At 42.3% G+C, this 12592-nt stretch overlaps 1 pseudogene across 1 annotated transcript; it reads right to left on the reverse strand.

Annotated features, from left to right (window-relative positions):
• Positions 1 to 4201: 4201 nt before the first annotated feature.
• On the reverse strand, positions 4202 to 6176 carry LOC106584946 (selenoprotein M-like; annotated as a pseudogene). The gene is made up of 4 exons (XR_014382601.1): positions 6105 to 6176; positions 5814 to 5890; positions 5183 to 5261; positions 4202 to 4550 (listed from the first exon to the last, which is right to left on the reverse strand). The product of XR_014382601.1 is annotated as a selenoprotein M-like (transcript).
• Positions 6177 to 12592: the final 6416 nt, after the last annotated feature.

Raw genomic sequence — 12592 nt, forward strand, 5'->3', positions numbered from 1 at the left:
ACTGTTCGTCGGGAGCTTCATGAAATGGGTTTCCATGGCCGAGCAGCCGCACACAAGCCTAAGATCACCATGTGCAATGCCAAGCGTCAGCTGGAGGGGTGTAAACGCATTCATCTGGCTGTCCGACGGACGAATCTGGGTTTGACGGATGCCAGCAGAACACTACCTGCCCCCAAAGCATAGTGCCAACTGTAAAGTTTGGTGGATGAGGAATAATGGTCCCGAGTTGTTTATCATGGTTCAGGCTAGGCCCCTTAGTTCCAGTGAAGGGAAATCTTAATGGTACAGCATACAATGACATTCTAGATGATTCTGTGCTTCCAACTTTGAGTCAACTGTTTGGGGAAAAAACATTTCTGTTTCAGCATGCCCCCGTGTACAAAGTGAGGTCCATACAGAAATGGTTTGTCGAGATTTGGTGTGGAAGAACTTGACTGGCCTGCACAGAGCCCTGACATCGAACCCCATCGCACACCTTTGGGATGAATTGGAACACCGCCTGCGAGCCAGGCCCAATTGCCCAACATCAGTGCCCGACTTCACTAATGTTCTTGCGGCTGAATGGAAGCAAGTCACCGCAGCAATGTTCCAACATTTAGTGGAAAGCCTTCCCGGAAGAGTGGAGGCTGTTATAGCAGCAAAGGGGGTATGAGATGTTCGCGAGCAGGTGTCCACATACTTTGGTCATGTAGTGTACATTCTGCCTCTTTTGAATTTAAGGACAATTATGAAATACAGAGAGACAAAAGATATATTCTTCTTATGTTTTTTTACCCTTTTTTTATTGGTCCATTTTTTTAGGGAAGCATGGCTTCCCTTGGCATCTATGAATACACAGCACTGCTCCAGAGAGGAAGTTCCAGAGAGGAAGTTGGTTTCAGTTACCTTCTCTTTGAGGGTTCCGATATAGCCCAGATAGAGCCTGGTGATTTCACAGATGTAAAGCAGAACCACCCCAGTCACAAGGAGAGCTTGGAAGTAACCAGGTAGGTAATACAACTAAGACTAATAACGCATTATTGATTTGGGTATGCTATAAATGATAAACAAAGCATTGTGGAACCTTGGGGCTACCTCTGTAAAGTCATACGAAGAACCCACCTTCTGATCCAACATGACAACAGCAGAGACCTACCAGCATGGGAACTGGAATATGTTGAAGTAGAGGAGCATCTGAAGGGGGTGGGACACCAACTCATTGATTGGAATATGGAAACAAAGCGATAGATTGACCATAAATAAATGTATATTTGAAGTATATAAATTTGAAGTATATAAATGCTTTCCTGAATATCCAAACACTCTCCAAAAGGATGTGAAATACTTTCCTAAAATACCTCTTCAAATACATTTCAGAGTAACAAATATATTGAATACATAGGCTATTTGAAACTGGCATCATATACTATTCTGCCTATTCTTGGAATCAGGCCTAGCTGTTTTGTCATCTTGCTCCTTGTTGTAGTCACTGCTAAAGTCCCCTGTCCTGTTGTTGGTGAACACAGACCCACTGACGGAAGCCAGGCCTATATGCAGGTTCTTGGGTGTGGGGGAGTAGAACACAGGCATGGTGGCTGCCCAATACAACCATGCCTGCTATCAGTTTGTTTGTGTGGGTGAAGGCAACAACAGTGTGTTGGTAATTGTGTGTGTGTGTGATTGAGGGCTGTAGGGATTAGTTAGTTAACCAGACGGCAGTGTCTGCTAATTAGATTATCAGAGTGGAGACATTTGGTTAACTAACTAGTGCCCTAGACAGACAGTTATGTCTGTCTAGGGCACTAATCCCCCTGCCCTAGACAGACATAACTGCGTGGTGGCTGTGGCTCTGCACTCAGTACCTTGTTAGTGTTTTAATACATGGGAATAGAAGGTATGATGTCAACCAAGTTTTCAAATGTCAAATTGATCATTCCTTGTGAAAAAAATAACAATAGATAAAACCCATCAATAAAGACAATTTTCCCAGCCATATCATTTGGTTCCTTGGAAGTTGTAGGAACATATGTTTTTGGTTTCATATTGATTGTGGGAACGAAGCCATATGTTCCTGACTGGTAAAACTGAACGTTTTTTTTTATGTTCTGAGAAGAAATTAAAAGTTAATTTTTAGGTTGCAGAGGGGCTCAGAACATTTTACTCTGGTTGCTTGAAATTTTTCCTGGGAGGTTTTATTAACGCCCTGAGAACGGAAATGATTGCTACTTTCGATTTTTTTTTTTTATAACTTCCTTAAAACATTCACTGAATGTTTCAATAAAACACCATCTTATTTTAGGTTAACTGTTTTTATCTCGAATCACAGATACGACACATGGAAATTAATTTATTTTTTATTGTGACACAGCATCAGTGAGATTTGAACCTATAATCTTCTGTTCTCTATTGATGGAATTATTCCACTGTGCCACCAGGATGGAGCTAACATGTTTTTTTTACACATACAAGGCTGTTCATTTTAGTTTATTCAAACAGACCCAATTTCAAAGAAAACAAGCACTCATTAAAGATCAGGTATGCCCAATTAGTGGCCGCGGCCAACACACCTGAACACACTTTACAAGATAAAGGATAGAGTTTTGTTGATTATGAGAACGGAATGGATATGTTTTTAAATAAGATTCTTAGAATGTTCTTTGAACGTTATAAAAGTTTTATTGTGTTTTTTTGGAAAGTGTTCTTAACGTTACCGGAACAATTTGAGAACATGACTTTAAATAGAACAATGAGAACCTGTAGGGGCCTCCCAAGTGGCGCAGCGGTCTAAGGCACTGCAGTGCTTGAGGTGTCATGAGAAAGCGGTATAAGGCACTGCAGTGCTTGGATATCATGAGAAAGCAGTATACATTTTTTATTTAATCCTGTAGGAAAGATTATGCTGAAATTCCCACAGAAGAACATTGTTTCTTAGCGTTCTTGGAACAATTTGAGAACATTACTTTAAATAGAACCATGAGGAAAGCTTTAGGAAACGTATTGCTCAAGTACGGAAATTCCCACAAGAAGAACGTTGTTTCTTAGCGTTCTAGAACCATGAATAAACATTCCCAATGTCAAACCAGTTGGAGAATGTTCCTAGAACATTCCCAAAATAAAAATGAAATATACCATGTTTGAGCTTTCAGGAAACGTTCTGTTAAAGTAATAAAATACTAAGAAATACATTTTTTGTGAAGTTCCTTAAATGTGCTGAGAATGTTCTAAAGCCAAGCAGCTATCTTGCACCATTCCCAGAAAGTTGTGGGAAGGTTGTATGTAAAATAACCATAGGACTACCACACATTCACCAAGCTCTAAGAAACACGTGGTTCTCAGAACATTAAGTGCTAGTTGTGAATCCCCTGTAATTGATATAAGGATTAAGACAGGTTATCTTTTAAATCAACATCACACATATTTGCTACACTAACTAATATCAATCGTCACCTGTTGAAACTTTGCTCTATGACTTTAATGAGATGTAGATAAACCATGTTTTGATGGAAGATAGTGTAGAAAGCATATCATTAGGAATTAGAATACTAGATGGACATGAACCTTCTTATGATGGTATAAAGGTCAGCCGTTTAGGTCAGGGAGTTGGTCAACCATGGTTTGCAAGTGCTGTGATAAGATATTGTGTAAAATAATGAATTTGAAGAATTTATCTGCACTGTATGTTTGTTAGCTAGTTTGCCTGCCAGTTTAAGAGGAATGATTCCATTCATTTTTCAAATGAACTGCCATTATTCCAATATTCCATTAAAACAATGCAGCAATAAACTGGCAGAAATCAGTTGGACTTGCAACAATTACTGATATTGTATCATATAATAGCACTCATAGCTTTCCAAGAAAACAACAATTGAGACATTTATGATCTGCTTACATATATTTTAGAGGCTATTTAGACAGAAAATTGGTCAACAACCCATATCAACTGTATATATAATTATATGACAATATTTTAGGTTGACAATAATTCTACTACACAATTTCTGATATATCACCCGCCTTACCTTTATTTACCTGCATAAGTAAAAGATGGATTATGTCAATTCTGCCGTTCACGCCAATTAGACTGGTTTGGATTTCTCCCTGGCCAATCTGGCTGCCATTTTCACCCCATTCTAACGTTGAGGGTTTATTACATAGTAATTTAATAGGATCTCTATAAAATGGTAGTAAGCCACAAAAAGTCAGTAAGAGAAACATTTTACGTAACTTGTGAAAACTTTTATTGACAAATTCATGATTCAATTAATGTTTAAATTACAGTGAGACGGTGTGGTAGGGCTCTGCTTTGCTCAACTGCACAGTGTCTGTAGTCCTCAGACTGGGGCCTGGATTATGTTGTGGCCTTAGGGCCTCACTCATCATGTGTGACAGGGTGCAATGACAGAGTATGGCCACAAGGTGTCCCTGTGCTTACAACTCATCTCTGGGGCACGCAGGGGAAAATACTGAAACTGCTCCGGCACCTCCTCTCCCTTCTGAGATCTATTGTAGAAACCCAGCAACTCCAGCAGACTGCTGATCTCATCCACCTTCATGTTCTTTACAGGGACAGTCTGATACAATACACACAAAATGTTTACATTCAGTACCGGCATCACTGTCATGCCTCTTTCTCTTTAACTGTTTCAAATCACACCTATATGTTCCTATTTTTTATTGTGTAATGTCTTCTTGCAGTAGTTATGTATTCCTCTCTAATCTTGTCATGCTTGAGTCAAGGACAGAAAATATATATTATTTACCCAACCATTTAGCTAATAATCTTTGTCTGAACTTTAGACGATATTGTAGCGATCTTAAAACAACACCCATCAAGAGGTTCTGACTTCTTAGCGTAAGAGTTAAGGTGTTGGCTATACAGTAGCTGGACCTGGGTTTGAAGCCTTGTTAGGCCTACCCCCACATCCACTACATTGGTGTCAGAAGTGGGATGAGGCCTTTGGAGAGGCATTTACATGTAAGGTACTTGGTATAGAGAAGTGTGGGGACAAGCTCTCCCAAAGGAAGGAGCTAATGTAACGACCTTAACCCAACACCCAGCGACTTTGTTGAATGGTTTGTAGCTCTTGGCATAATGGTTAAAGTGTTGGCTTGACAGTCACTGGACCTGGGTTCAAATCCCAGTCAGAGTTACCCTCTGAATTTGCTACAATATGTAGCATCTTCAATGGGACTCATATCTTACCTGAACAACCTCATCCTTATCATTGTAGAAGATCAGAAGTGGATTCTTCTCCTCCCCTGTATCATATTCCAGATTGTGACTTCAACCGAAAGAAGTCTCAAGGAAAATATATGTAGGGCTGGTTTCCTGAGCCCAGATTATTCCTAGTCCTGGACTATTTCAGTGAAGATTCTCCATTAAGCATGATTCTTTGTTGTTGTCCAGGACTAGGTTCACTCTCTGCCTGTAGGATACGGGGACACCAACAAATTCAAGAACAATCTACTTCTGGATATATTTCAAGTGAGATCATTCAACATACTTGAATACTGACACATGATGGTTTTGAACTTAGTTGGACCCACTTGTGGTTTGAGGCCAATTCAAGATGGCATAAAACTGGGTTGTCGCTAACACACATTTTCTTGTTTATCTGGAAGGTCATGAGAAACTACAAAAGGCTTTGGGTGGGTCAAGTTTTGAAAAAAATTACATGATGTACCATGTAACCATATGAGGTAATGCTAACATACAGTACAAGGCAAACGATCTCCCGAGATATGATTAGAAAGCGACATAGTAACCATAAAAAAATTATAATCTAGCCTCATAAATCTATTTAAGATCTACACAGAAACCAATAGAAGGATACTACAATGCCCATCGCTCCATGAGAAACATATAGAGCTCAGGCATCTTCTTGATGGCTCATCCAACCACACTTGGACCCTATGGGAAAAATGAACAGACAATTAGTATTTTTCATTCACAACCACCATGTCTAATCTGTTTCTCAGTTAGATCAAAGATAGTGAAGCCTTCATGTATAAACAATAAATATGTGTTTTCCTCCTAAGTAGAAAGTTTAGCAAAGGTATGCTCAGAGTACAGAAGTAAATTAATTTCACTATTTTAATCACCACATCATTCACATTTAACTTACCTTAAGTATGCCCTTGGCTGTTACAGGTCTCTCTTCAACGGCTATATCTGTGACATTTTTTTCTGCCGTCATTCTTGTAGCAGAAAAGGCCAGCATGAGCAACAAAACAGCCCACATGTTTGAGTCTAAACCTTGCTTCTTGAGTCTTCAATGGAGTTATTCAACAACTGACACAGTAAACTACCTTTCGGGTGACCATGGACACGTGCTCAGGTTGGACTGAACCAGGTGGCAGGGCCAAGGGGGAAGAGGGTCTATTAGGAAAATGAGTTATCTTTTTAGTTTGGGTTTTCTTTTGGTTTATTCTCAATGACAGACATTATGGGAACTGGTCACCAGATGGGCATAATGCTTGTTCCACTTGAAATGGTGAACATAAATATAGATGTTAATGAACACTTTCTATCAGTCTCTGTAGCAACCCTCGAGGGCACCTGCATCCTTATCACTTTTTCCCAGATCCTGGTGCTAGTGAAAACATACCTCATGGCACACTGCAGTGCATTTTCTTGAACTTGTTAAGCCTGTATGTATGACGGTAAAATACCTGCTAAACGGTGTGCTGCAGAGAATAGTGAAACATAGTAAAACACTTTAGAATGTGACACTTTAGAACGTTTCTCTATTTCCCCACAGATGGAGCTACAGTAGAACAACAGTATGTCAGGTTGAAATAAATGGTTACATTGAATAAGCATGCCCTTAATCCAAGAAGTCCCCTTGAAATGAATGCAGTCAAATCCCATGACACAACAACACAGTAGATGACAAAAAAAGTATTCTGTTGTCCCATTCCATAGTAGAACCTTTGCTTTTCCTCTGTCAATGAAATAGAGGCATGACATGTACACTAGAGGGCAACAACAACTGACTATTATTTCCTGGCAGATTGGCGGGTAAAATGTAGCCTACTTCCAAATTCTGGCCACAGACAATTATGTTTCCAAGAAAAATAAACCCTTCTAGATTGGAATGCTAAAGCAAAACCATCTCTCTCTATATTTCCCAGGCTAGAGCTTAGAACTTGATGTTCAACCCTTAACATTCAGCAGTTCGATGTGTGCAAGCCATGATGTGTCAAATGGTAGAGCAGTCCTCATTTTAACAGAGTTTAACAGAGTTTCCTCCCCTTGGCTGTGGCTGTAAATCCACAGCCCAAATTGAAAAGAACAGGCCCCCTCCGACACGGAAAATAGTTATAGTTTTACTTTAATTTATCTTTATTTGTGTTATAAACCCAGCCATGTTTCTCACAATGTAAGTTTGCTGGCCAAGATTGAGCAGCAGAACAATCCAAATACAATTAATTTTAAACAGCAGGAGAAGGAAAGAGAGAGAAAGGAGAAGATGGGGGTTGGGTATTCTTGGCATGCCTCTGTGAGAGTACTGTATATGTGTGGATGCATACCATATGTTTTCTCCCTGGATGTGTGTGTAGGCCTCCTTCTATGTTGGAGAGTATGTCAGAACGAGAGGTTACAACCATCCATCTGCTGACAATGAGAGGGACTAATGATGGTGTAGAGCTGTAGTGAGATAGGTCACATGGTGAACACTGATTCCTGTGAAAAGACAGGAAAATAAATGCAGTAAAAATAGGAAGGAACTCAGTCATACCCAACATAAATAGCCACATTCATGAACACAAAGGCAAACGAACCTCCATGCATCTCATATCTTGATCCCCGTTCCACAAACTTAAACTCCAGTGTCAAGCCTATACAAATTCACACCCCATGCTGCTATATACACTGCTCAAAAAAATAAAGGGAACACTTAAACAACACAATGTAACTCCAAGTCAATCACACTTCTGTGAAATCAAACTGTCCACTTAGGAAGCAACACTGATTGACAATAAATTTCACATGCTGTTGTGCAAATGGAATAGACAACAGGTGGAAATTAGCAAGACACCCCCAATAAAGGAGTGGTTCTGCAGGTGGACCACAGACCACTTCTCAGTTCCTATGCTTCCTGGCTGATGTTTTGGTCACTTTTGAATGCTGGCGGTGCTTTCACTCTAGTGGTAGCATGAGACGGAGTCTACAACCCACACAAGTGGCTCAGGTAGTGCAGCTCATCCAGAATGGCACATCAATGCGAGCTGTGGCAAGAAGGTTTGCTGTGTCTGTCAGCGTAGTGTCCAGAGCATGGTGGTGCTACCAGGAGACAGGCCAGTACATCAGGAGACGTGGAGGAGGCGGTAGGAGGGCAACAACCCAACAGCAGGACCGCTACCTCCACCTTTGTGCAAGGAGGAGCAGGAGGAGCACTGCCAGAGCCCTGCAAAATGACCTCCAGCAGGCCACAAATGTGCATGTGTCTGCTCAAACGGTCAGAAACAGACTCCATGAGGGTGGTATGAGGGCCCGACGTCCACAGCTGGGGGTTGTGCTTACAGCCCAACATCGTGCAGGACATTTGGCATTTGCCAGAGAACACCAAGATTGGCAAATTCGCCACTGGCGCCCTGTGCTCTTCACAGATGACAGCAGGTTCACACTGAGCACATGTGACAGACGTGACAGAGTCTGGAGACGCGGTGGAGAACGTTCTGCTGCCTGCAACATCCTCCAGCATGACCGGTTTGGCGGTGGGTCAGTCATGGTGTGGGTGGCATTTCTTTGGGGGGCCGCACAGCCCTCCATGTGCTCGCCAGAGGTAGCCTGACTGCCATTAGGTACCGAGATGAGATCCTCAGACCCCTTGTGAGACCATATGCTGGTGCGGTTGGCCCTGGGTTCCTCCTAATGCAAGACAATGCTAGACCTCATGTGGCTGGAGTGTGTCAGCAGTTCCTGCAAGAGGAAGGCATTGATGCTATGGACTGGCCCGCCCGTTCCCCAGACCTGAATCCAATTGTGCACATCTGGGACATCATGTCTCGCTCCATCCACCAACGCCACGTTGCACCACAGACTGTCCAGGAGTTGGCGGATGCTTTAGTCCAGGTCTGGGAGGAGATCCCTCAGGAGACCATCTGCCACCTCATCAGGAGCATGCCCAGGCGTTGTAGGGAGGTCATACAGGCACGTGGAGGCCACACACACTACTGAGCTTCATTTTGACTTGTTTTAAGGACATTACATCAAAGTTGGATCAGCCTGTAGTGTGGTTTTCCACTTTAATTTTGAGTGTAACTCCAGATCCAGACCTCCATGGGTTGATAAATTGGATTTCCATTGATTATTTTTGTGTGATTTTGTTGTCAGCACATTCAACTATGTAAAGAAAAAAGTATTTAATAAGATAATTTAATTCATTCAGATCTAGGATGTGTTATCCCTTTATTTTTTTGAGCAGTATATTTAAAAAAAATCACTGTCGGTATTGTCAAATCATCTTAGTCTATTCTTCCATCATCCATTGTACCTATCGGACATTAGACTGGGACAGCGTTTCCCAAACTCGGTCCTCGGGACCCCAAGGGGTGCACATTTTGGTTTTTGACTTAACACTACACAGCTGATTCAAATTATCAAAGCTTGATGATTACTTGATTATTTGAATCAGCTGTGTAGTGCTAGGGCAAAAAACTAAACGTGCACCCCTTGGGGTCCTGAGGACCGAGTTTGAGAAACCCTGGAGTAGGAGTTTCTACAGACCATGTGACCAGGTAGGAAAAACTCTGGGCCCTAGTGAAAACCAACTCCTTGTAGGATCTGTATGACATCTGGTCTACATACAGTATAGCAACAGGCCTATTTCCACACAGAATTTTTTTTATTTTTTATTTCACCTTTATTTAAGTAAGCCAGCTGAGAACAAGTTCTCATTTACAAATGCGACCTGGCCAAGATAAAGCAAAGCAGTGTGACACAAACAACAACACAGAGTTACACATGGAATAAACGAACATACAGTCAGTAACACAATAGAAAAGTCTATATACAGTGTGTGCAAATGAAGTAAGATTAGGGAGGTAAGGCAATAAATAGGCCGTAGTGGCGAAATAATTACAATTTAGCAAATAAACACTGGAGTGATAGATGTGCAGAAGATGAAAGTGCAAGTAGAGATACTGGGGTGCAAAAGAGCAAAAAATATATATTAATAAAATAAATAACAATATGGGGATGAGGTAGTTGGATGGGCTATTTACAGATGGGCTATGTACAGGTGCAATGATCTGTACGCTGCTCTGATAGCTGATGCTTAAAGTTAATGAGGTAGATATGAGTCTCCAGCTTTAGTGATTTTTGCAATTCGTTCCAGTCATTGGCAGCAGAGAACTGGAAGGAAAGGCGGCCAATAGAGGAATTGGTTTTGGGGGTGACCAGTGAAATATACCTGCTGCAGCGTGTGCTACGGGTGGGTGCTCCTATGGTGACCAGTGAGCTGAGATAAGGCGGGGCTTTACTTAGCAAAGACTTATAGATGGCCTGGAGCCAGTGGGTTTGGCGACGAATATGAAGCGAGGGCCAGCCAACGAGAGCATACAGGTCGCAGTGGTGGGTAGTATATGGGGCTTTGGTGATGAAATGGATGGCACTGTGATAGACTGCATCCAATTTGCTGAGTAGAGTGTTGGAGGCTATTTTGTAAATGACATTGCCAAAGTCAAGGATCGGTAGGAAAGTCAGTTTTACGAGGGTATGTTTGGCAGCATGAGTGAAGGATGCTTTGTTGTGAAATAGGAAGCTGATTCTAGAATTAATTTTGAATTTAGATGCTTAATATGAGTCTGGAAGTAGAGTTTACAGTCTAACCAGACACCTCGGTATTTGTAGTTGTCCACATATTCTAAGTCAGAACCGTCCAGAGTAGTGATGCTAGGTGGGGGGCAGGTGCAGGCAGCGATCGGTTGAAGAGCATGCATTTAGTTTTACTTGCATTTAAGAGCAGTTGGAGGCTACGGAAGGAGAGTTGTATGGCATTGAAGCTCGTCTGGAGGTTAGTTAACACAGTGTCAAAAGAGGTGCCAGAAGTATACAGAATGGTGTCGTCTGCATAGAGGTGGATCAGAGAATCACCAGCCGCAAGAGCGACATCATTGATGTCTACAGAAAATAGTCGGCCCAAGATTTGAGCCCTGTGGCACCCCATAGAGACACCCAGAGGTCCGGACAACAGGCCCTCCGATTTCACACACTGAACTCTATCTGAGAAGTAGTTGGTGAACCAGGAGAGGCAGTCATTTGATAAACCAAGGTTGTTGAATCTGCCGATAAGAATGTGGTGATTGACAGAGTTGAAAGCCTTGGCCAGGTCAATGAATACAGCTGCACAGTATTGTCTTTTGTCGATGGCGGTTATGATATCTTTTAGGACCTTGAGCGTGGCTAAGGTGCACCCATGACCAGCTCGGAAACCAGATTGCATAGCGGAGAAGGTACGGTGGGATTTGAAATGGTCGGTGATCTGTTTGTTAACTTGGCTTTCAAAGACTTTAGAAAGGCAGGATAGGATAAATATAGGTCTGTAACAGTTTAGCTCTAGAGTGTCTCCCCCTTTGAAGAGGGGGATGACTGCGTCAGCTTTCCAATCTTTTGGGGATCTCAGACGGTACGAAAGAGAGGTTGAACAGGCTAGTAATAGGGGTTGCAACAATTGCGGCGGATAATTTTAGAAAGAGAGGGTTCAGATTGTCTAGTCCAGCTAATTTGTAGGGTTCCAGATTTTTAAGCTCTTTCAGAACATCAGCTATCTGGATTTGGCTGAAGGAGAAATGGGGGAGGCTTGGGCAAGTTGATGTGGGGGGTGCAGAGCTGTTGACCGGGTAGGGGTAGCCAGGTGGAAAGCATGGCCAGACGTAGAAAATTATCGATTATCGTAGATTTATCGGTGGTGACAGTATTTCCTAGCCTCAGTGCAGTGAGCAGCTGGGAGGAGGTGCTCTTATTCTCCATGGACTTTACAGTGTAGCAGAACTTTTTGGAGTTTGTGCTACAGGATGCAAATTTCTGTTAGCCTTTGCTTTCCTAACTGCCTGTGTATATTGGTTCCTAACTTCCCTGAAAAGTTGCATATCGCGGGGGCTGTTCAATGCTAATGCAGTATGCCACAGGATGTTTTTGTGCTGGTCAAGGGCAGTCAGGTCTGGAGTGAACCGAGGGCTATATCTGTTGCTGGTTCAAATTTTTTTGAATTGTGCATGCTTATTTAAGATGGTGAGGAAAGCACTTTTAAAGAATAACCAGGCATCCTCTACTGACGGAATGAGGTCAATATCTTTCCAGGATAGCCGGGCCAGGTCGGTTAGAAATACCTGCTCGCTGAAGTGTTTTAGGGAGCGTTTGACTGTGATGAGGGGTGGTCGTTTGACCACGGACCCATCACGGACGCAGGCAATGAGGCAGTGATCGCTGAGATCCTAGTTGAAGACAGCAGAGGTGTATTTAGAGGGCAGGTTTCCACACAGAATCTGGAGCAAGATCAAACATCCATCTAAAAAAGCTCTTCCCTCCTTCCTATCCTTTCCATCGTGAGTGTACTGGACTCCCAGCATGCCGTCCCGAACATGCATAATGAGGGGAACCAATCGG

Source organism: Salmo salar, chromosome 24 (assembly GCF_965601325.2).
Source record: "Salmo salar chromosome 24, fSalSal1, whole genome shotgun sequence".
NCBI lineage: Eukaryota > Metazoa > Chordata > Actinopteri > Salmoniformes > Salmonidae > Salmo > Salmo salar.